Genomic DNA, 21893 nt, shown 5'->3' with positions numbered 1-21893 from the left:
GAAAGATTTAAAAAATATTAATAAATATCAATATAAATTTAACGTATAAGACGGGCAACAAGAGCCAAATCGCGGATGACAATGCGTTATCCTAACGAAACTAAATAAATTTTTCGTTAGAATTAAATACCGGTGCACAAGGCACCAAATTTTACTTGGACACGGCCAAGATTTTAAATATGAAATAATCTCATATTTGAGATTTAATTTCAATACCCCCTTTAACCCCCCTACGGAAAATAAATAAATGAATGCAAGAGAAAAATATAGATCCGAAAATCGCTGAATCGGGAATCAAACCCGAGACCTTTCGCTTGCCGGGCGACTGCTCTTCCAGCTGAGCTATTCAGATCAATCACAGAGAAAAGTATAGAATCGAAAGGATCTGAATAGCTCAGCTGGAAGAGCAGTCGCCCGGCAAGCGAAAAGTCTCGGGTTCGATTCCCGATTCAGCGATTTTCGGATCTATATTTTTCTCTTGCATTCATTTATTTATTTTCCGTAGGGGGGTTAAAGGGGGTATTGAAATTAAATCTCAAATATGAGATTATTTCATATTTAAAATCTTGGCCGTGTCCAAGTAAAATTTGGTGCCTTGTGCACCGGTATTTAATTCTAACGAAAAAATTATTTAGTTTCGTTAGGATAACGCATTGTCATCCGCGATTTGGCTCTTGTTGCCCGTCTTATACGTTAAATTTATATTTATATTACAGAGCCTTGTTAAAACTCTTATATTAATAAATATCGTTTTACTAGAAAAAATATTCACCAAATTTCATTTTTTTTTATTTGTTCAAAACTTAAGAAAAAAAATTAAAAACCTAATTTTCACCCTTTGAGGAAGTGTAATTTCTCAGGGAGGGATAAAGGGAGAAGGCATATGTTTACATTTATGTAAACATTTTTTCAAAACCTCCTTTTTGACAAAAAATTATTTTCTAAAGTTTTTTTACGTAGTACTTATTTTAGGAGAGGTATCACATGTGATTATAATTTTTTTAAACATATATATAACTAAAAAAAGGCCTAAGAGCCATACATGGATATTACTACGTATATTCCATCGAAAATTAATTTTTCGATGGAAATAAACATTGTGCACTAGACACGCATTGTTCTTGGTGTACTACCAATAAGACTTTAAATAATTTTTTTATAATTCTTGGTCATGAAATAAAAGAAAATTCTAGATTCAGAGAAATCAACAAAATGTTTAAAAAATAAATGTGCGAAGCTTAAGAAAAACACAGTTTATAATTCCACCAACAAAAGTTTTATGAATATCATAAAAATAATCGTTGATATCGCGTAAAAAGATCACTAAGTACTATTATTTCCGCAAAGTCGTGCGAAACAGCCTTTACTTTCAATGGCGCATACCCGCTCGTAAATTAAAAAACGTTATACGTGGCATAGAAACAACCTACGTAGAAATTCATCTCTGTGCTCGGAATACAATGATTAACAATGTATTGTATTACGAACATAGCTTATAATTATTATAATGGCCAGCCGCATTACTTTCTACTAGAAATTTTCGCTCACGACAATTGAGAAAGAGCAAACAGTTGGCCTCTCGTTTTTGTAAAGCGAAAGTCAGTGCGTTCGAACGGGATCTCGCGTATTAGCGATTGGAGATCGAATGTAGGCAATATATGTACATAGTTACACATTTCCGCGATAAAGAGACTTTGTTGATTGCGTCAGTCGCAAGAAAAAGATAAAATCGTGAAAAATATTATCCAACGTTTTAAATCATAGTCTATTGTCTTTTATGCGTCTATATGTGTATGTTGTATAAAAATTTATACAACTTTGGACGATCTATAATTCATGGAATATAAAATAGAATTTTCTGCTTAACGTATCACATTTGCTAATGTGTGTGTCTATATCCTAATATGCATTTTATAGATATATGTATTTTACTTATTCTTTAAGTATTTTCTGTATTTATACGATACGTACAATTATATAAATTGAATCTACGTTAGAAAGAAAAAATATTGTTTGTGCATTACATGACTAATTAATTTAAGTATTGTACTTTCAAATATATATAACACTGATCAACAAAAAACATTTTATTTTAGTTGCCAAAGAATTGAATGAATTTAAGATACTTTAAGGGTGCTAAATCTAAAAATGACAACGGTTTTGCTGAAAATTGGTTCTAAAATTATTAGAGCCTATCTAGAAAAACTAATGTCATATTTGGAATCAGCGACAAAGTTACTCTCTAAAATCGATCTAATATAAGTTGCTACTTAACAGCAATAAAATCAGTGTTGATCAATGTAATTTGTTTCTATTTTATGATAAAGTATATACCCCCCTAAATCAATAAAATTTTTTACATATTACTTCCTTATAAAAGCATATCGAACTTATTTTCTTTCGGCTCATAATTGATTAGTATATATACAGTTTTAATTATTGCTATAGGCGCTATATTGACCGTATCGGGTAAACTGAAAAAAAATCCGCGAGATCCGTGCGATACATTTAAGAGCCGTTCACCAGAAGGAAGAGGTGACCGAGAATAGACGTGAAAGATGAAGAATGCCTTCCCTGGAGGCGGAATTGACTCCGGGGCCCAGCTGAGAGTCTGGCCGCATCGAAGGGAGGTGAAAGGAAAAACTGCTGGCGCGCGTGAGCGAAAATAAATCAGAGACCGCGAGAAGAAGCTATGCGCTCGCGCGCGCATTAAAAGGAGAAATGGATTAATCGCTCGCGGCGAAATAAATGGCGATGTGAATGGAAATGAAAGTTCAATCGCTCATATATACCGAAAGCGTTCTCTCTTATCGAAGTAATTCGCTCTCGACGCGAGGAGGGAAGAGGGGGAGTGGAGGATGAAAGGACGATGATCGGGTTGAAAGTGCGATCACCTGCAAGTTTGAAGAGAAAAAAATCGCGGCGAAGGGGACAGTGCGAGAAATAGACGTCCCGCGCATACTAATAGCTACTATTATTAAAATCAGAAAGATTTTCTACTCTCGGGGATCAATCAGAGTACGCGGAACGTAATTAAACCAGCATGCGTGTACGATCTGAATGTTATTGATATGCCAGGCGTGTGCAACTCCGGTGTGTGATTAAAGGAAGAAGTGAAGGAGACTGAGAGGGTTCCCCGCGAGAAATGTACTCGACGGGGACAAAGTGGATTAACGAGATGTCTTCCACCTCTTCGCGGGGATGCGTTCGCACCTTCCTTCGTATTGCACCCCGGCAATCCCTGGATGTTATCGCCTGGCAACAGCCAGTAATATCGTCCGCGAGGAATGCGCGGTGTCCCGTCTCTTCACGCGCAAACATCGAGATCAAGAATGATCTATGAAGGAGACGGTCGCGTCTCGCTCGTGGAATGATTAGTCTCGGTCGCAAAAACGATCGTGCACGCGGTCACGAAATCTAGCAAAAATCCAAGTAATTTCATGAACACATTCATAAATAAGAATATTAATCTTTGTAAAAAAGAAAGGCATACATTATTTGATAGGGAATTTGAAGTAAGAAGCTAATTTTGCTTTAGAGAAGCTACACAGAAGTCATAAATAATATAGGTTCTCTCTTATCATTAAGTCATCATCATCAAGAACTTTCTCGATATCATGAGCAGTTGCTGATATATTGACTTATAATGAGTCACATAATTCATCGTGTATATAACGTCGTATTACTTTCAACGAAGCACTTATCACTGAAAAAAATTGTATTCTCATTTTGTGAATTTTCCACTTATTTTTAGACTATTTTGCTCTAAATTAGACGCCAAAGGAGTTCTCTTTTCTTAAAAAGAAAATGTTCTAAAAATTACTTAGATTAGTATATTAGATATTCCTAATTTATAAAATAGGACTAATTTTTATATAAATAAAAGAGTATATTATTTTACAACACAGACCTGAGCGATTAAATTAGGTTATGCGTTACTTACTCGTGAACATTTCTCTTAAGTTGTTCAAATTTTTTTTTTCGACTTACTTAATAACTTCATTCTTCTAACAATAAGCTAAAATCATTTATTAAACGCACGATGCACAAACACTACACTGCACTATAAATGACCACTTTATACAACCACATACGTTGCTGCAGTAATATAATCCAAAATAGTAATAAATAGTAACAAAAGGTATTTTGTCGTAATTTATCATCAAAATGATTACTTTTGCTACTTGGAGCCATATATAACACTTGATGAACACATAAACAACATAGGACTGTCTGTTATTAACAAAGAATATCTTCTTTTAGTATAGAGGGTTCTAGAAACACTTAGGAATATTTAGATATTAAGATAAAATAGTGTGCAGTCCTCTCTTACTTTGAGACTAGAATTCTTTAGTGTAATCATTCTTCATTCAGATATTTCTATATACTAATATACTAAATATACTAATATTCTATATACTAAATACTCTTTTAAAACTGACTAATGTCCAATGTTGTGCTTAGATGATTTTAAAATTAGCCAGATAAAGATGAGATGAAAATATGTAGATTTATCTTAGATAAGATGAAGATGATTTTGTTTTAAATGTAAAAGAAAAAATTATATGGCAATTTAGATAATTTTCTAGATAATAATTTTTAAGATTACTTATGTAAACGCAGTTATAAAAAATTGTTAATTGTAAAAGAGATGTAAAAATATATGTATTCATATTTTTATTTATAATTTTTTATCGCTTCCTAAGCAGGAGCTTAGGTTTTACTATTTAATTATATTTTTATGTGTTATGATTCTAAACCAAAATTATCTCAAAATTATTCTAGATAATTTAGTAAAGATAATGCTTTTTTCATCTAAGAAGCAGATATAGATAATACATATTTTTATTATCTATATGAAGATAAGATAACACCAAAATTTCATCTAAATGATCAGCTGTATAATTTTATTTAGATAACAGCAAACACTGCTGATGTCTAATGTGCAATTTTCTCCGATCGCAGCATCCTCATTTAAAACAGAAGATCCGCAGGCAGATCCACTTCCGCATTCACGCCTAACCTATACCTATACGATTCAGCGCGGAATAAATTCTCGTGCGCAAAAGAATTTGCAAGCTCTTCTCGAACGCGAACGATTTACATTCAATCTTGTTGACCGTATTTATTTTAACTAGTGACCAGCCAAACGTAAAATAACAATGCACGTAAGTGAAAGTAAAGTATGATATTCCCTATTTTATGCAGGTACACGCACGGTAAGAAGTGTATCGTCTACATGTTGAAAGCGGCTTCTCTTTGCGAAGGCTTTTGTTATAGTGAAAGCGACAGTTCAATTGATACACGAAAGCACTAGTGTCAGAATCGATTAAGGTTAATCGGATGTCCATCCATGCGATAGTAAAATCATTTCAGAATACGACAAGCGCCCAGTCGTATGTCATTTACTTGTTTATCCATCAACTAACCGAGCAGTAAATCAGAGATCGATCAATCATCGACAATTAACGTGAAATTGTTGAATAAAATAATCCGCATAGCAATTCTGATAAAGAATACTTCCTTTGATAATTATAATTGAAATCTAAGAAAAAGATTATTGAATGTGATTAAACTCGGCAAAAGCTGCGTTAGGTCATGTTATAGGTTAAATTAATTTTCTATTAAAAAAAATGATTAAAGCTCTTGATTCCGCAACGTTGTCGGTTTGATTAATGAGACAAGATCAAGATCACATATCTCTCTCCGCGAGAGAAGGAAGTGCCGTGTCGTTTAACGTCACAGAAAATTAAACGCAAATTCGAGAACGACACTCAACCTTTTGTTCGTCGTGCGCTTTCTTTCTTCTAACCGTTGTCATGCAACGTGCCATTGTTCTGGTCACAATCGGTTGACCAGTTTAAGACAGAGAATAGGAAGCGATCCTTATTGTTCCTTTGACAATATACAGTGCCGTCGGACTGTCCGACTGAAAATCGCACAATCGGTTAATCTATTATCGCCCACCGTCATTTAAGTGAGAATGCATGCTGTGATTATAATACCTTCATCTCTTCAGATGAATACATCACAGTAACGGTGATAATAACGTTCGTTGAAGCAGCATGCAAAACGGAATTGCATATACATTATACAAAAGTAGGTTAATTATAAGATCTGTAGATCTATTCTTTCTCTCTTCTCGACTCATAGGTCTCTTTTTTAAGAAGATTGCTCTTATATTAATTAATAATTATCAATCGATTCGAAATACTTTGAGAGGTATAATATATATCTCATATCAGAATTTAACTTTTTAATTCCTATATCTTTATATGAATGTTTTTCTCTTTTGGTCCTTTAGATGCATTATTAACATTAGCGCACATTTACGCGCTCTACTAATTGTAAGTTAGTACGAATTAAAACTGCTGCATCATAACTACATATAAGAGGCAGATAGCGAAACTTATTCTGTAGGTCAAATAAAGTTTTGCGGATAGAAAAGAGTTTTAACGTCCGACAAGTATCACGTATATAAATCTTGCAATTAAATCGGATATGTAGCACTATATTAGTTGAACGCTATTATTGCAGCAACGAGAAGTTTCTATTTCTTTCTCACTACACATAAAAAGTTTATATGGCATAAATTTGATAAAGAGACATCTGAGAGACATCTTTTTAATCCTTAAGATCCGTTTATTAAACAATCTGTAACTTATGCAAAAAATTAAGGTAGAACTTTATAATTTTATTTACTAATATACTCTCTGAAAAAGTAATATTTTTATTTTAAAAATTTAAGAACTTATTTTTAGAACATTCTAAAAATGTTCTAAAAATAAACGTCAAAGAGATCCTTTTATCTGAAGAAGAGAATCCTCTAAAATTAGTATTCGATTAGTATTAGATATTTTTAATTTATAAAAATGTAGATAAAATGGGATTTTTACATTAATAAAAAAAGTGTATTATTTTATAGCACATACGCAAATATATCATTAAAAAAAACAAAATATATATCGACGAACATACAGTACGAGGTTTTTTTAGAATGATTAACTTAAACTGTATTATACGTTTCTTTCTCATAGTCACTTCTTTTAAATTGTTAAAGTTTTCTTTATCAAACTACTTATTAATTTAATTTATTCTTTTAATAAATTAAATCATTCAGTGACAAACACTACACTACACTGTAAATTGTAACACTATATAAATATATTACTGCAACAATATGATCATATAATATCAAATAAACAGCATAAAAAAATATAAATATAATATATCATTATTAACAAAGAATATATTTTTAATTTAGGGAATGTTCAAGAAATGCTTAAAAATATCTAACTAAAAAGGAATTAAATTTAAGAGATGTACACTTAAGAATTTAAATTTTGTAGTTTATGATTCTCTTATTTCGAAAATACAGTTTTTTCCGCATATGTCAGTATCCTGATCTGTATTTTATTCTTTCAAAATATATTTCAATATTTTTATTTTCCTGGTGTGTATATTTAATTTTTTCAAATATTTTTTATATTGTACAATACATAAAATTACAAATAGATTTCTATTCTGTTGCTGAATTTTGTTACAAATAACGGGCCAGCAAATTTAAACTAATCTTTTTAATTTGTCTCTTGTTGATTTTCTTTTCTCTAGGCAAAAAATATCTCTTATAGATATGAACAATATATTTTTTGGTAAACTCTTTTAGCTGATGATGATCTTACATCGCGACGTGAGAGGCGTCTTTATATTCTTCCACGGGCCAATAACGATACTTTATGGGTTATACATTTTCCGGAGGAAACGATGCGAACAGTGGTGTGTCCGTCTAACCCAGTTCGAGTAATTTCTTTCTCGAAACGCATCAACGCATGCTGGATATCATCTTGCACGTACATCAAGAGACACGGTAGTGTCTCGCGACCAGTTAAGGGCGTAGCGGAGACACCGTGTATCTTAACGCGAGTCGGACATTTGAGTCTTTATAATATTTCGCATCCTCAATAATGGCTGAAGCAATCGAGTTTATACTAGACTTAATCGATAGATTGAGTTCGAATTATATAATAAAAGTGTCTTTATTTCTGCTCTACGTGATTTGTAAGCAGAGATATATAAATGCAAAGTCGAAATATGAAAAATTTCTATTAAGAAACGTCCCCGTCATCATTATCATCATTATCATCATTATCATCATCATTATCATCATCGACCACGCATACATAGTAGTATCGTGCTACACGTATTCACACGTATACAACACATGCGCACACATATATCACACGTACACAACACATACAAGATGCATGTAGTGGTAATTTTGTCCATCTCGCACGTTTTACAACAGATGGCGATAGTGGCGCTCCGCCATATCGGCAGCGTGCGGGGTTATGTTGGCTAACTCTCTCTCTCTCTCTCTCTTTCTCTCTCTCTCTCTCTCTCTCTCTCTCTTTCTCACACACACACACACACACTCTCTCATTCTCACTCACTCACTCACTGTTCGTCTTGTGTACTTATTTAGTACATTCATGATCGGCAGCGTGCGGGGTTATGTTGGCTAACTCTCTCTCTCTCTCTCTCTCTCTCTCTCTCTCTCTCTCTCTCTCTCTCTCTCTCTCTCTCTCTCTCTCTCTCTCTCTCTCTCTCTTTCTCACACACACACACACACACTCTCTCATTCTCACTCACTCACTCACTGTTCGTCTTGTGTACTTATTTAGTACATTCATGATTAAACATCTATATGCATTAATGTGAAATTTACTTACAATTAGTTTACTTGAAATATTCAATCTCTAAAGTGTTTATCTTATAAGATAGACAAAAAAATCTGAGTAAATAATAAGAAAAAAAAACAAGGATTATTATTGTCATAATTTTTTATCAATTAAGTACTCTCAACTATCCAATAATTAAATAAATACGTACAAATGTGCGCGCGTGTACACACATACACATATTGATATTAAAGAGATTGAAGGAGAGGAAGGAGAAGATAAAAATTTAAATATTCACATATATTTTCAAATATTATATATGAATTTATAGTTTACATATCTAATTAATAATGAATTTCTAATTATATTAAACATATCAAAATAAAGACATACATGTATTTATCAAATGAATAAAATTATTGAATACAGACTTAAAAAATTTATTAAACATAGACTTAAAAAATTAATTAATTAAACATATTCCAAATTTAGAAAAAATAAACTTTATTTATATATGCAACAGCTTTTTAAACTAAATTTTTAAATTCTATTTTATATTAGACAATTATCTCAATCAACATCTACGTCCACATTAGCTGCACTGCAGACTACCTCTACAGCCACATTATCTGCTCCGCGGATATAGCGTTATGCCAATACGATACATTACATGTACTTATTTACTTGCCTTTACTGTACCAACTCTTGTTCTTTCCACGTAATCATGTTTTTACAGTTATCGTTTGCTGTATATCTTCCAGCAAACTTTATTTCGTGTGAAGTGTATTTAATTAATTAAATCTCTGCGAAAGATTGAGAAGATGAAGGGATAATTCAAACTATGAAGACATGGTTACATGGAAAAGACAAGAGTTGATACAATAATAAAGACATACATGTATTTGTATCCTGCTGGCATAAGGTTATAGAAGTTGATTGAGATTGAAAAATAATAATGAAAATAATAAAAAAAATAAAGACACATGTATTTGTATCGTGCTGGCATAAAGTTATAAAAGTTGATTGAGATTGAAAAATAATAATAAAAATAATTAAAAAAAGGAAATATTCAATCATCATTTAAAAGCATATTTGAAATCTGTAGAATAAACAGTTTTTGCAAAAAATGTGGAGCATTTGAGCTCTAGTAAGTCTAAAAATAAATGTAAACATCAATTAATAATAACTGATGTTATTTATATATTATATATATAAACCAATTTGTTGCAATATTCACTATAAAAGGTTGTAAGGGTAAGATGGCTAAAAGTGAATAATTTAAAAGATAGTTAACATAATTTTACATAAACTGAAATATTTCATAAAATAAAATATTTGTAATATTTCGAAGTTTATGTAAGATTATGTAGATACATAAAAATTATACCTTTACAACTTTTTATAGTAAATATTGCGAGGAATCGATTTATATGAGAAAAATTAAGGTAATTCTATTTTGAAAATATAAGTGACTTTTAAATAACCTTGAAAATCGCCGTTTAGGAAAAAGTCTGTGTCAACTTTTTCTTTTTCGAAATCCTGCAACTTTTATCTAAATTTAATAGAAAATGTATAAAAAATGCTCGACATTAGTACACACACACACACACACACACACACATATGGGTAAATTTATATAAATAGGGTACTTTAGGAGGAATGATCAGGATTCTAGGATATGATTGTACACATCATTTTAAGCAAAGAAGTTTAGATAAACATGTTTAATAATTGTTCTATTCCGGTCATAAAAATATACAAAAATGAATGATATAATCTCTAAAAACTCACCTTTAAAAAAAGGTAAAAAAAGGCGACCAGTTAAGGGCACGCCATTAACAAAAATTATCCATTGCAAACCCATGTAGAATCCTATCCTATTGCAAACCCATGTAGAATCCTATGAAAAATTAATCATTGCAAACCCATGTAGAATCCTAGGCAAAATTAACCATTGCAAACCCATGTAGAATCGTACCCATTGCAAACCTATGTAGAATCCTATGAAAAATTAACCATTGCAAACTCATGTAGAATCCTATGAAAAATTAACCATTGACAACCCATGTAGAATTGTATTAAAAATTATCAATTGCAAACTTATGTAGAATCCTACATTGCAAACCCATGTACAATAGAATTGTATGAAAAATTATCGATTATAAACCCATGTACAATCGTAACAAAAGTAATGAAATAAAAAAAAAATTGCGCCAAGTGAAAGTAAAAACTTGTACCAGTGGAAAATTAAAGTTGCAGACATATATAGAGTCGTATAATGAATCAGTAAAAATTTAAATTTGCAAATGTAAAATCGTACCATAAAAAAACTTATCTTTTAAAAAAAAAGATAAACAAGATGCCAAGTCCATGCGCCATGTGAAAAAGAAATAAAAAAATTTTAGTTAAAAAAACTGGGAGCGCTGCTAAATAATATTCTAACAATATTAAAATTAAATTGTTACTTTTAAACTCATTACAGTTAAAATATGTTTTGTGTTTAAATTAATTAATGTTACTTTAAGGTGCATTGTAATTTTGAAACTTAGCAGCGCGCCCAGTTTTTTTAACTAAAATTTTTTTATTTCTTTTTCACATGGCGCATGGACTTGGCATCTTGTTTATCTTTTTTTTTAAAAGATAAGTTTTTTTATGGTACGATTTTACATTTGCAAATTTAAATTTTTACTGATTCATTATACGACTCTATATATGTCTGCAACTTTAATTTTCCACTGGTACAAGTTTCTACTTTCACTTGGCGCAATTTTTTTTTTATTTCATTACTTTTGTTACGATTGTACATGGGTTTATAATCGATAATTTTTCATACAATTCTATTGTACATGGGTTTGCAATGTAGGATTCTACATAAGTTTGCAATGGATAATTTTTAATACAATTCTACATGGGTTTGCAATGGTTAATTTTTCATAGGATTCTACATGAGTTTGCAATGGTTAATTTTTCATAGGATTCTACATAGGTTTGCAATGGGTACGATTCTACATGGGTTTGCAATGGTTAATTTTGCCTAGGATTCTACATGGGTTTGCAATGATTAATTTTTCATAGGATTCTACATGGGTTTGCAATAGGATAGGATTCTACATGGGTTTGCAATGGATAATTTTTGTTAATGGCGTGCCCTTAACTGGTCGCCTTTTTTTACCTTTACATATAATACAAGAGTACGGATCATATCAGTCGTATGCGTCTAATATACGTTTTACAGACGCAGCGTGTGACTCTTCCGCATTACAGAGCCTGCTGAGAGGCAATAATTTAGATCGATCAAAATATTATATGACAAGAAAATGCGAGGACGGAAATAAAACAAGAAAGAATCAATTTAAACATAACCTCCAAAGAACTTTGCCCATTTTGAGCCCCGCACGCCCTGTCATCAAACATATATGATTTTATAGATTATAATAATAATATTAAAAAAATAGTTTGGATCTTCCAACCTCTACTGGAAATAGTTATAATCTCTTAAAGATATCATTTATTCATTTAATGGCTCATCATCAGAACTGTCCAACATGACAAATACAGCATTACTGTGCTCAGAAAGTATCAATATATCCTCTGTAAAATATTTAGCATATCCTAGATATCAAATAATCGACATGATATTCCAAGTAGCAAACTGACGTCATTAAACGTCAAAATGACATCATCGACGTCAAAATGACGTTTATTGACGTCATTAAACGTTAAAATGACATTATTCGACGTCAAAATGATGTTTAATAACGTTTAATGATGATCAATTTCTTACTGGGATAGGAACAACATTTTACAGTGCAAGCACCATTTTTATGTCCAAGACATCTCTACCTTAAAGGTAAAAAGATGTATAAAAATATTTAGGAAAAAATGATATAAAAACAAGAAATCTGAGTCATGTTTAACTATAAAATAAACAAACATCAGTTTATTGTAAACGTGAAAGCATCATATAAGCTTAGATAACAAAATAAATATACATTGTACACTAACATTTACTGGCGGGTGTTTGGCACCTATAAATTTTAAATCTTTTCACATAATGCCTTACAATTTAGTATATGTCTATATTTGGTATCAAGGAGCCTTAAAATTCTTAATGTTAGTATGTCTCATTTCTGGGTTCGAGGACTCTAGAAACTCCTATAAAGATGGGTAAAATTCTTTAAACACAATCTCTTTTTTCTATATTATAATCTATTTTTAATGAAGGAAAGGAAAAGATCATGTTTGAAAATCGCGCTCGTTACGTTCTAAATAACCATATATAGAAATATAGAACGTTTGAGTTAAATAATATAAACTTAAGATTACTCGCGTAATTTAACTGGCTGTCAGTTTTCCACCCGATGACGTTGTATGATAATGATACCTACCGTAAAAGGGGAAAAAGAAAGCGCACGTTTCTATCCTACTGTATTATTAGCACGTAAGAAGGATGCTAAAATCAGCCGATTATACAAACGAACGATCGCGTTTGTATGATCGGCTCTAACATTATGGAAATGCCGTTAACGCACACGATCTCGATTTCGCGTAATAGAATTGTTTGCGATCGTGATGCGCGTTTCCAGTTGGAGATGCAAAGCTGGTATTTATCTCCAGTTGGAATTGCGAGATCCCGAATGCAAGATGACAGTATTTCGCACGGAGAACTCTTATGAAACACTGTCGATCGATTATTGAGCGATCGATAAACTTTGAAGGGGAAGTGAACTTAACTTCCTGGAGAGACCTGTATGATGGGAATTAGTTAATGGGACTCATCTTGTGAAAAAAACACGTGTTGAAGATTCATATGTATAGATACTACGTTGTAAATCTTAATAAAAACGGTGAATGAAATCTCCATTTTACGATCACGCTCAAAAATCGTTTATTGCTCGATGATATCGTTTCGAATTTATTGCCTCTTGTAAGTGAAAGTCGACTCGATGTCGTTATTACATGCCGTTACATCCACGTTGTAAAAGAAGACAGATAATTAAAAGGATGCGTGAGCTCAAACGTAAAGTATAGCTACACATATGCATGACGTGCACAATTGTCATTCGACAAAAAAAATTCACTACAAATTAAATTTAGCTACTTGTCGATGAAGTACTTGAAATGATTTATCGAATTATTTAAATTGAATTTAGTTATTTATCATAATAGATATGAGATACACTGAAAAAATTATATTCTTGAAATTAGATTGTACGCTATAAAATCCTTTTTAACAGATTTTCTTAAGTATTTCTAGAAATTTTTTAAAACTAAGAACATTCTAATATTTGTTAATTACAAACATATATTTTTATGCGTATCATTTATTTGACGTTATATGGTCATATTATTATAGCAATGTATATGAAAGTATTGCAATTTACAATGCAGTGCAATGTTTGTACAACTAATTGGTTTTAATTTATTAGAAAAATGAATGAAGTTAATAAGTGGTTTAAAAAAGAAAACTTGAGTAACTTAAGAAACGTGTTCACGAGTAAGTAACTTGCAACATAACGTCATTTAATCTAATTTATTAATTAATGTAGGACTCAAGTCTCATGTTTCATTAAGCAAGTCACATATATACACACATTTTTTAGGGGGTTAACCCTCCAATTAATCTTTCCAGATTGCAATCACCCTGAATCACTTTGGTTTGAGTTTTTTTGCTAAGTAGAATTAATTTTACTTCTTAAAATTAAGTTATTATATGTGTAAAATAAAAATAAGAAAATAAAAAGTTATTAATAATATTATAAACAATATTATAAACAAAAAATAGGACTTATTTTGCTTCTGCTAGTATATATAATAGTAAATTTCTTTTATGTGGCAGCACTGATATAGAACGCGTTCAAGTTTTTTGTTCCGTTTCCGTTCTCGTTGCGTTGCGTGCGAACTCTGCTCTTCATTTGCAAGTTTATGTGTACAGTAAAAGTTCAAATTTTATAATTACTATATTGTATAAATTTTATTATATATATATATATATTTTTTTTTTTTTTTTTTTTTTTTCAAAATAACCTATTATTGTTATTCAAAATAATCTATTTACAAAAATTTTTTCGCAAATACTTCGAAAACCAAACAAATAAGATAACACTATACGTATCTTTTCTATAGAACGTAAAATTATACAATAATGATTCGAACAACATTTATCATGTCAGCTTCCATATCATCAAACTCCAAAATTCGAATCCTGAAAAATCCTCAATATCTTCGTTTGTTTTACGTAGTACCGATGATTTTTTTTCATTTAAAATAGAATTAATTTCCAAAAAAACCACAAATTATCATTATCATTATTTATCCCTCTTTATCTTCGCGAAAGTACAGAGTCTCGAATTCCTTGACACTCGAAAGTATTTACGAATCTCGACATCCGTGAGCTCATTTTCCTCATAAGACTTTATATATAAGTCCTTTGTATCTTTTGCGGCCAGGTCTATTACCGCGGAATCTTATAAACGTTTCTTCTCTTCGACCGCAGACGAAGACGGTATGTCACGATCGCGGATGCCTCGTTATCGTCGACATCCTGAAGTTACATAATTTCACCAGGATAATTCCGCGTCATATCCGAGAAAAGTGGTTTTTCTCTTTCCTTTTTCGAAACTCTCCGCAAGCTTATTTCAGACGGATTAATTACTTCTCGAGTAATTAATCTGAAAAGTTGATGTTGAGAAATTGCTCACAAATATTTGATGAAAATAGTAATATTTACTATTAGGAATAGGATAAAATTTTGTACTTAAAAATTCAAGTCAAAAAACCACTAATCAAATTTTATTTTTTAGGGTTCAAATAAAATTCATAAGAAATAATATTTCATATATTGTATTTGCGAAGTAAATTGAGTTTAAAACAAATATATTCGAATTATAGGTTCAGTATCTGCAGATACTCAATCTAAAGTTCGAAATAGTACTTGTAAGTACTTATTACTAGTATAAGTACTTATTATTTCAAAATAATATTTATAAATAAAGGTGACATATAGCCTCGCGTGGAAAGTCGCGGACTGCTAAACGAAAGGTCTCAGGGTTCGAACCCGGTTTAATCCTAAACATCCTATATGCTTCATAAGAAATTTTTAGAAAAGGAAGATGAAGAAAGGGGCGAAAAAGGTGGTTAAGGAGAGGAAAGGAGCATAAAGAAAAGAAAAATGGGAAAGAGGAAGAAAAAAGGGATTATAATTATAAAGTCGATTATGGCTAGAACTAGATTAAAAGAAATTAAAGAGATTGTAAAAGATTCAGGAACACTCCTTGCAAAAAAAAACCCGTAACCCCAAGGAGATCAAATCAATGTTATTTTATTTTTTTAATATTTATAAGTACTTATGACTAATACTAATGTAGTAAAAAATACTTAAGTATTATTTACTATTAATATTACTATTAGTTACTATAGTTACTTTACTATCAGTTACTTTACTATCTGTTACTTTACTATTAGTTACTTTACTATTAGTATTACACTAAAAGTACTTATATAAGACTTTTCATCGTAAAGAATATAAAGAAGTACTTATAACTACTTTCTATTATAACAAAATCGAATCTTTTAGTATTTGTAAGTATTCGAACTCTAAGATAAAAAATGTATAATACTTGCTACACATACATATACTCCTCATCGATTCACATTCATTCAACTCATATACCCTTTCCTACAATTTCTCATGAAAAAGTTCGAACATGCAGTACTTGATCCAGGTTTCAATGTACTTGGAAGTAGTATTCTTGTTTTGCAAAATACTTGTAGAAAGTTGGAACCTATTTCGTCCAGATTCGAGTCTACTTGAAAGTAATATTTTTTTGATATAATCATAAAGAGTTTAAAACCATGCAAACAAAGAAGATACCTGTAAGATACTTTATTCCATTACTTACTATCACTTTTGTTCATTAAATTAGTGAGATCGAAAATTTCAAACAAGGTGAATTTTTTCCAAATCTCAATTATTGTAATAATTTTTTATTTTTTTTTAAATGACTGCAAAACTAATTCGAATTTAACGAGTTAAAAATTTATAGCCAAGTTTTATAAAAAAATTGTTTTATACAGAATTTCTGGTGTCATTAATATAGTTATATAATGTTTCAAAGAGAGTGAAAGAGAAAGAGAGAGAGAAAGATTTAAATTAGTCCTCTGCCGGATGTCTCTCTTAATAAACCAAATAAGCCATATCTAAGCTATATCAAGTGCACAGGAAGTACCGAAATGACTTCGAGAAGCTCCGATGGCGACCCACATTCTTCATTTTTATAACGTGCGCTTCGCGAAAGTAGTCAGGTAGCTCCCTTTCGAATTTCTCGTGTGAGACACTCCTTTATATGCAAACGCCTTTCCTCGCGGAACGGACGTTCAGAGTTCAAACAATTTCACGCGATTGTTGACTATTCGAATCGCCTCGTCGAATTTCTCGTTGTTATCTAAAAGCTTCTTTTTTACCATGTCTACGACAGCTGCAGCAACGTATCTTCAATTTTATTGTCTACTTAACATGCATTAGTAATTGACTTTTGCGATCATTCACTTTTATCAGTCACGATTAAATTGAAATTTTACACAGCAATGCGTGTCTCTTGTCGCACGTTTTTCATTAACGTTATCAGTGCCAGTTTGCGAAAAGATCTTTGCCACTATTCTTTTTCGAAACAAAATTAATTCTAGACAATAAAAAAATTAAGCTTTCTCTATAAGCAAACTAATTTTTCAATTTTGGCTTCTTCATAGAAGAAGCTTAATAAATGAAATAAAGGCAAGTTTACAATTTACGCACTTTTTTCACATAAAATACTCGTAACATTATTTGTCACGCACATATTTACGTGTATATGTATGTACTTACTTTTGATCTTTTCGTATGTTTTTTTCGTAAATTTGAAAATGTACATATTTTTTGAAAAATTCAAAATTATATTAAAAATGAAACTTTTCACGATCCTCATCAAATTCAATATTAATCATTTTTTAATAATGTTCTATTCAAGAAAAATTTAACTCGATATCTCAAAATTTGGGAAAATTAAAAAGTGTGTACTTATAAAAATGAATCCTTTCACCAATTCTCGCCAAATCCAATACTATCTTTTAATACAACATTTACATAAAAAAAGTGATCTAATATCTCAAAATTTACGGAAATTAGAGCAACCACAGACATTTTTCAAAAAATTCAAAAGTTTATAAAAAATTAACCCTTTCACCGATTCTAGTCAAATTCAATATCAACTTTTCTTTGATAATTTAATTATGTAAAAAAATTTTTTTCCGACATTTTAAAATTTACAAAAAGTTAAAGCAAGAAACATTTTTTAAAATTAAATTGCATTAAAATTTAAAAAATGTATAAATTTTTATAACTGAATAATCCTTTGTAAAAAAAGCACGCAAAGTCGATTCTCGCATGAATTATTGCCACTTTTCTGTGTTGCTGATTGATTGTCTCGATTTGCGTTGTGTGTTATATTCGTAGCATTGAGCAGCTGTCAGCGCGAAGATTAATAAATAGTTTGACAGTTGTTCAAAATAATATTAAATCAAAGCACATAAAATCAATAGAGCCCGCGAAGTACGCGCTTGTGTTGTCTAGTACTTATAAAAATAACATAAATGAACTAGTTGTCTTACTTATATGCTAAATTGGAGCGCTATAATTCAAACAGTTCTTGGGATATTTAAGTTTTCGGAAAAGTGGGTTAACACACCCATACACACACATTTAAATAAAATATGATTATTTTATGTTTTGGAACATTCTAACACATTGGCATAGAAATCTGAAAAAAATTTTTATAACAAAGCAAAAGAGGAGAGAAAGAGCGACATAATTTATTGCGATATCATTTGTGTTTTGTAATAATAAAAATTCGTGATTTCTATTTCCTGGATCGTTGATTAAGGAAATTGCGATCACTGTCACGGTCAATCAATCGTATGCATCGCAATGTGCAACTTTTTACGCGCTCTTATATGTGCGCCTACATTCCCACGCCGGCCAAGCCCGTCAGTTATTTTCCGCATGATTTTTTTCACTCTCTCTCTCTCTCTTTTTCTCTCTCAATTTATTTTTAAATTATCTTGCAGGCATGCAATATATATGTACGTGTCGATCTTCGCTGGTAACCTCGTAAAGGAAAGGCGGAAATTTGATTCGACGTCCCTCAACTCCACTTTTGGTTAAGATGAAAGTTGCCGCGGTGAGCTTCTTCCTCGAAGCATCACAAGCAATTAAATCGCAGAATCGCCCTGAAATACGCTTCAAGCGTCATTTACATCCCTCATCCTCTCTCTCTCTCTCTCTCTCTCTCTCTCTCTCTCTCTCTCTCTCTCTCTCTCTCTCTCTCTCTCTCTCTCTCTCTCTCTCTCTCTCTCTCTCTCTCTCTCTCTCTCTCTCTCTCTCTCTCTCTCTCTCTCTGTCTGTCTCTGTCTCTCTCTCTCCTCCCTTCTCCCTCCCTCTGGAAAAAATATGATTTCCGGGACTCCTTAATTTAATAGGAGTGTTTAATAGATTTTTTTTATTGAAAAATAGAATGTCGTAAATTATAATGCACTACGATCAATAGTTTTTAATAAATAATAAATTAAAAGGCCAACTTAACGAGCTAATTAATTAGGTGTTAAACAAATTTTTTATTATACGTCACGAAAATAATACAAATGATAAACGTTTCAACTGTACGACAGTTTTTATCAATATCAATATCGCTTTGCTAACATATCAATAAATTAAATAATTTGGAAAGACAGAACTTATCATACATGTAAAATATATAGACTTATAATATGAAAAAACGCAGTATAACACATCATACTTGTTGGCTTGAATTACGGCTGATCGTTCGAATTAGTCGTAATTCAAGCCAACAAGTATGATGTGTTATACTGCGTTTTTTCATATTATAAGTCTATATATTTTACATGTATGATAAGTTCTGTCTTTCCAAATTATTTAATTTATTGATATGTTAGCAAAACGATACTAATATTGATAAAAACTGTCGTACAGTTGAAACGTTTATCATTTGTATTATTTTCGTGACGTATAATAACAAATTTGTTTAACACCTAATTAATTAGCTCGTTAAGTTGGCCTTTTAATTTATTACTTATTTTAATTTTACACGAGCCAAAATTTATTTTTCATTCTATATAAATAATTTTTAAGATATCGATGTTTTAAAATTTTAATTTTTTTCTTAATATATTATGATTTCAAAATTTTGGCAAGAAATCATTTTCATAAAGATTTTTTATCAAATTTTGTTATTATAACAAATATAATTTTAATTTTCGAGATATTGATGTTTCAAAATTTTAATATTTTTTTAATATATTATTAATTTCAAAAATAAATTAATACAATTGTCGCTCGTATATTGAAAACAAAGTGATAAATATAAGGCCAACTTATCGAGCTGAATATTCGAGATGTTCAGTCAACTACCATTTATTACATGTATAAATTATAAAACTACAGTCATTATATTAAAACTAACGCAAATTACAATCATTCTATAAACGTTTCGACCGCACGCGGTCTTCTTCAGTATAATTATTGAAATATAAATTCTTACAATTCACATAATATCGAAATTTAATTATAGTTATTCAGAATCAAGAGTTTTTGAGCTATTAACGCGTGTTTCAATCCGTCCTGTCCAAACAATGTTCGCCTCGATATGATCCCTGATTTTGTTCAGATCTCGGATAGTTTCATCGTTAATATGCGAGAAATTAACCCGTTCCGTAGGCGCTGCGATTAATAAAAAATTACCGATCAACGTATGTCCAAATTATAATATGTATCCCCCACAATTGGTAGTATGCTTACCTATCATCGTTCTTCTTGACAATTTTGCTACTTATTAACAGTTATTAAGGATGACACATAACAAACCAACAATACAGAAAGACAGCTCATTTTAAACTCTACTTGATCGGAGAGCGTGCGTGTTTATATATGATCTAATATCTATGTTTTACTCGTTAATGTCCTATTTGTCCTATTATTATTTCTTGTTCGCTAATATATCCAAAATATCAAAATACGACTCGCTAAGTAACTCAGTATCTTTGTTTAAATTTAGTCCATTTTTTTGTTCCTTGATATGTAGCATCTCAGAAATGAGTCTTTTATAATAATTATTTTCGTTGTCCATGATCTTAACATTGTCCCAATTAAAAGTATGATGTTCATTTATTATGTGTTCAGAAATTACTGAATGTTTCGTTGAGTCCAATCTAATATTATTTTTATGTTCTTTCATTCGCGTCTGCAATTGCCTCTTTGTTTGGCCTACATAAGATGCATTACAATTATTGCAACTGATCTTATAAACCACATTCGAATTGCATGGATGTTTAGTTTTATCTTTCTGCGCTTTAATAATATTATCCAGTTTGTTGAGACATCTATACCCTACCATACAATTTTTATTTTTTACCGAGGAAACAATCATTTCTGAGATCCCATCTATATACGGAATGACAAAGAATTTTTTATTGACCGAGTCATTTCCTATACTTTTTGTTCTTTCTATGTTGGCCTGTCTCTCTATAATGCTCCCCTTAGATATGATGTGTTCTATCCGATGATTAATTTTGTTAAAAATCAGATCAAGAGGGTAACCATTGCTTCTGAGTATATTAATAATTAACTCCAAATTTTTATTAAAAAATAGTGGATGTGATAGCAATAGACATCTGTCTACAAGGTTATATATTATTCCAATTTTGTGGCATAATGGGTGGTTTGAATAAAATGATAACGTCCTTCCTGAGAAGGTTTCTTTTTGATACCAGTCTATATATATTTTGTTATTAATAATTTTAAGTGATAAATCTAAGAAATTCAAGCTATGGTTAACCTCTTGTTCGACCGTGAATTTAAGTCTTTCATGATAGTTGTTAAAATTATTCACAATCTGAGTCATATTAGTCATAGAGGTGGCCACTATTATGTCATCCACATAACGATTATGCCACAAAATTGGAATAATATATAACCTTGTAGACAGATGTCTATTGCTATCACATCCACTATTTTTTAATAAAAATTTGGAGTTAATTATTAATATACTCAGAAGCAATGGTTACCCTCTTGATCTGATTTTTAACAAAATTAATCATCGGATAGAACACATCATATCTAAGGGGAGCATTATAGAGAGACAGGCCAACATAGAAAGAACAAAAAGT

General features: G+C 30.9%; 1 protein-coding gene across 2 annotated transcripts in view; it reads left to right on the top strand.

Annotated features, from left to right (window-relative positions):
• Positions 1-21893, top strand: part of pip (heparan sulfate 2-O-sulfotransferase pipe) — a 69303-nt gene that overhangs the window by 23063 nt on the left and 24347 nt on the right. The gene's annotated exons all lie outside the window — the stretch shown is intronic.

The sequence above is a fragment of the Nylanderia fulva genome, unplaced genomic scaffold, assembly GCF_048542155.1.
Source record: "Nylanderia fulva isolate GAGA-0341 unplaced genomic scaffold, ASM4854215v1 Scaffold125, whole genome shotgun sequence".
Classification (NCBI taxonomy): domain Eukaryota; kingdom Metazoa; phylum Arthropoda; class Insecta; order Hymenoptera; family Formicidae; genus Nylanderia; species Nylanderia fulva.
Note: the sequence above shows the minus strand (reverse complement) of the source record. Positions and strands in the feature narration are given on the sequence as shown.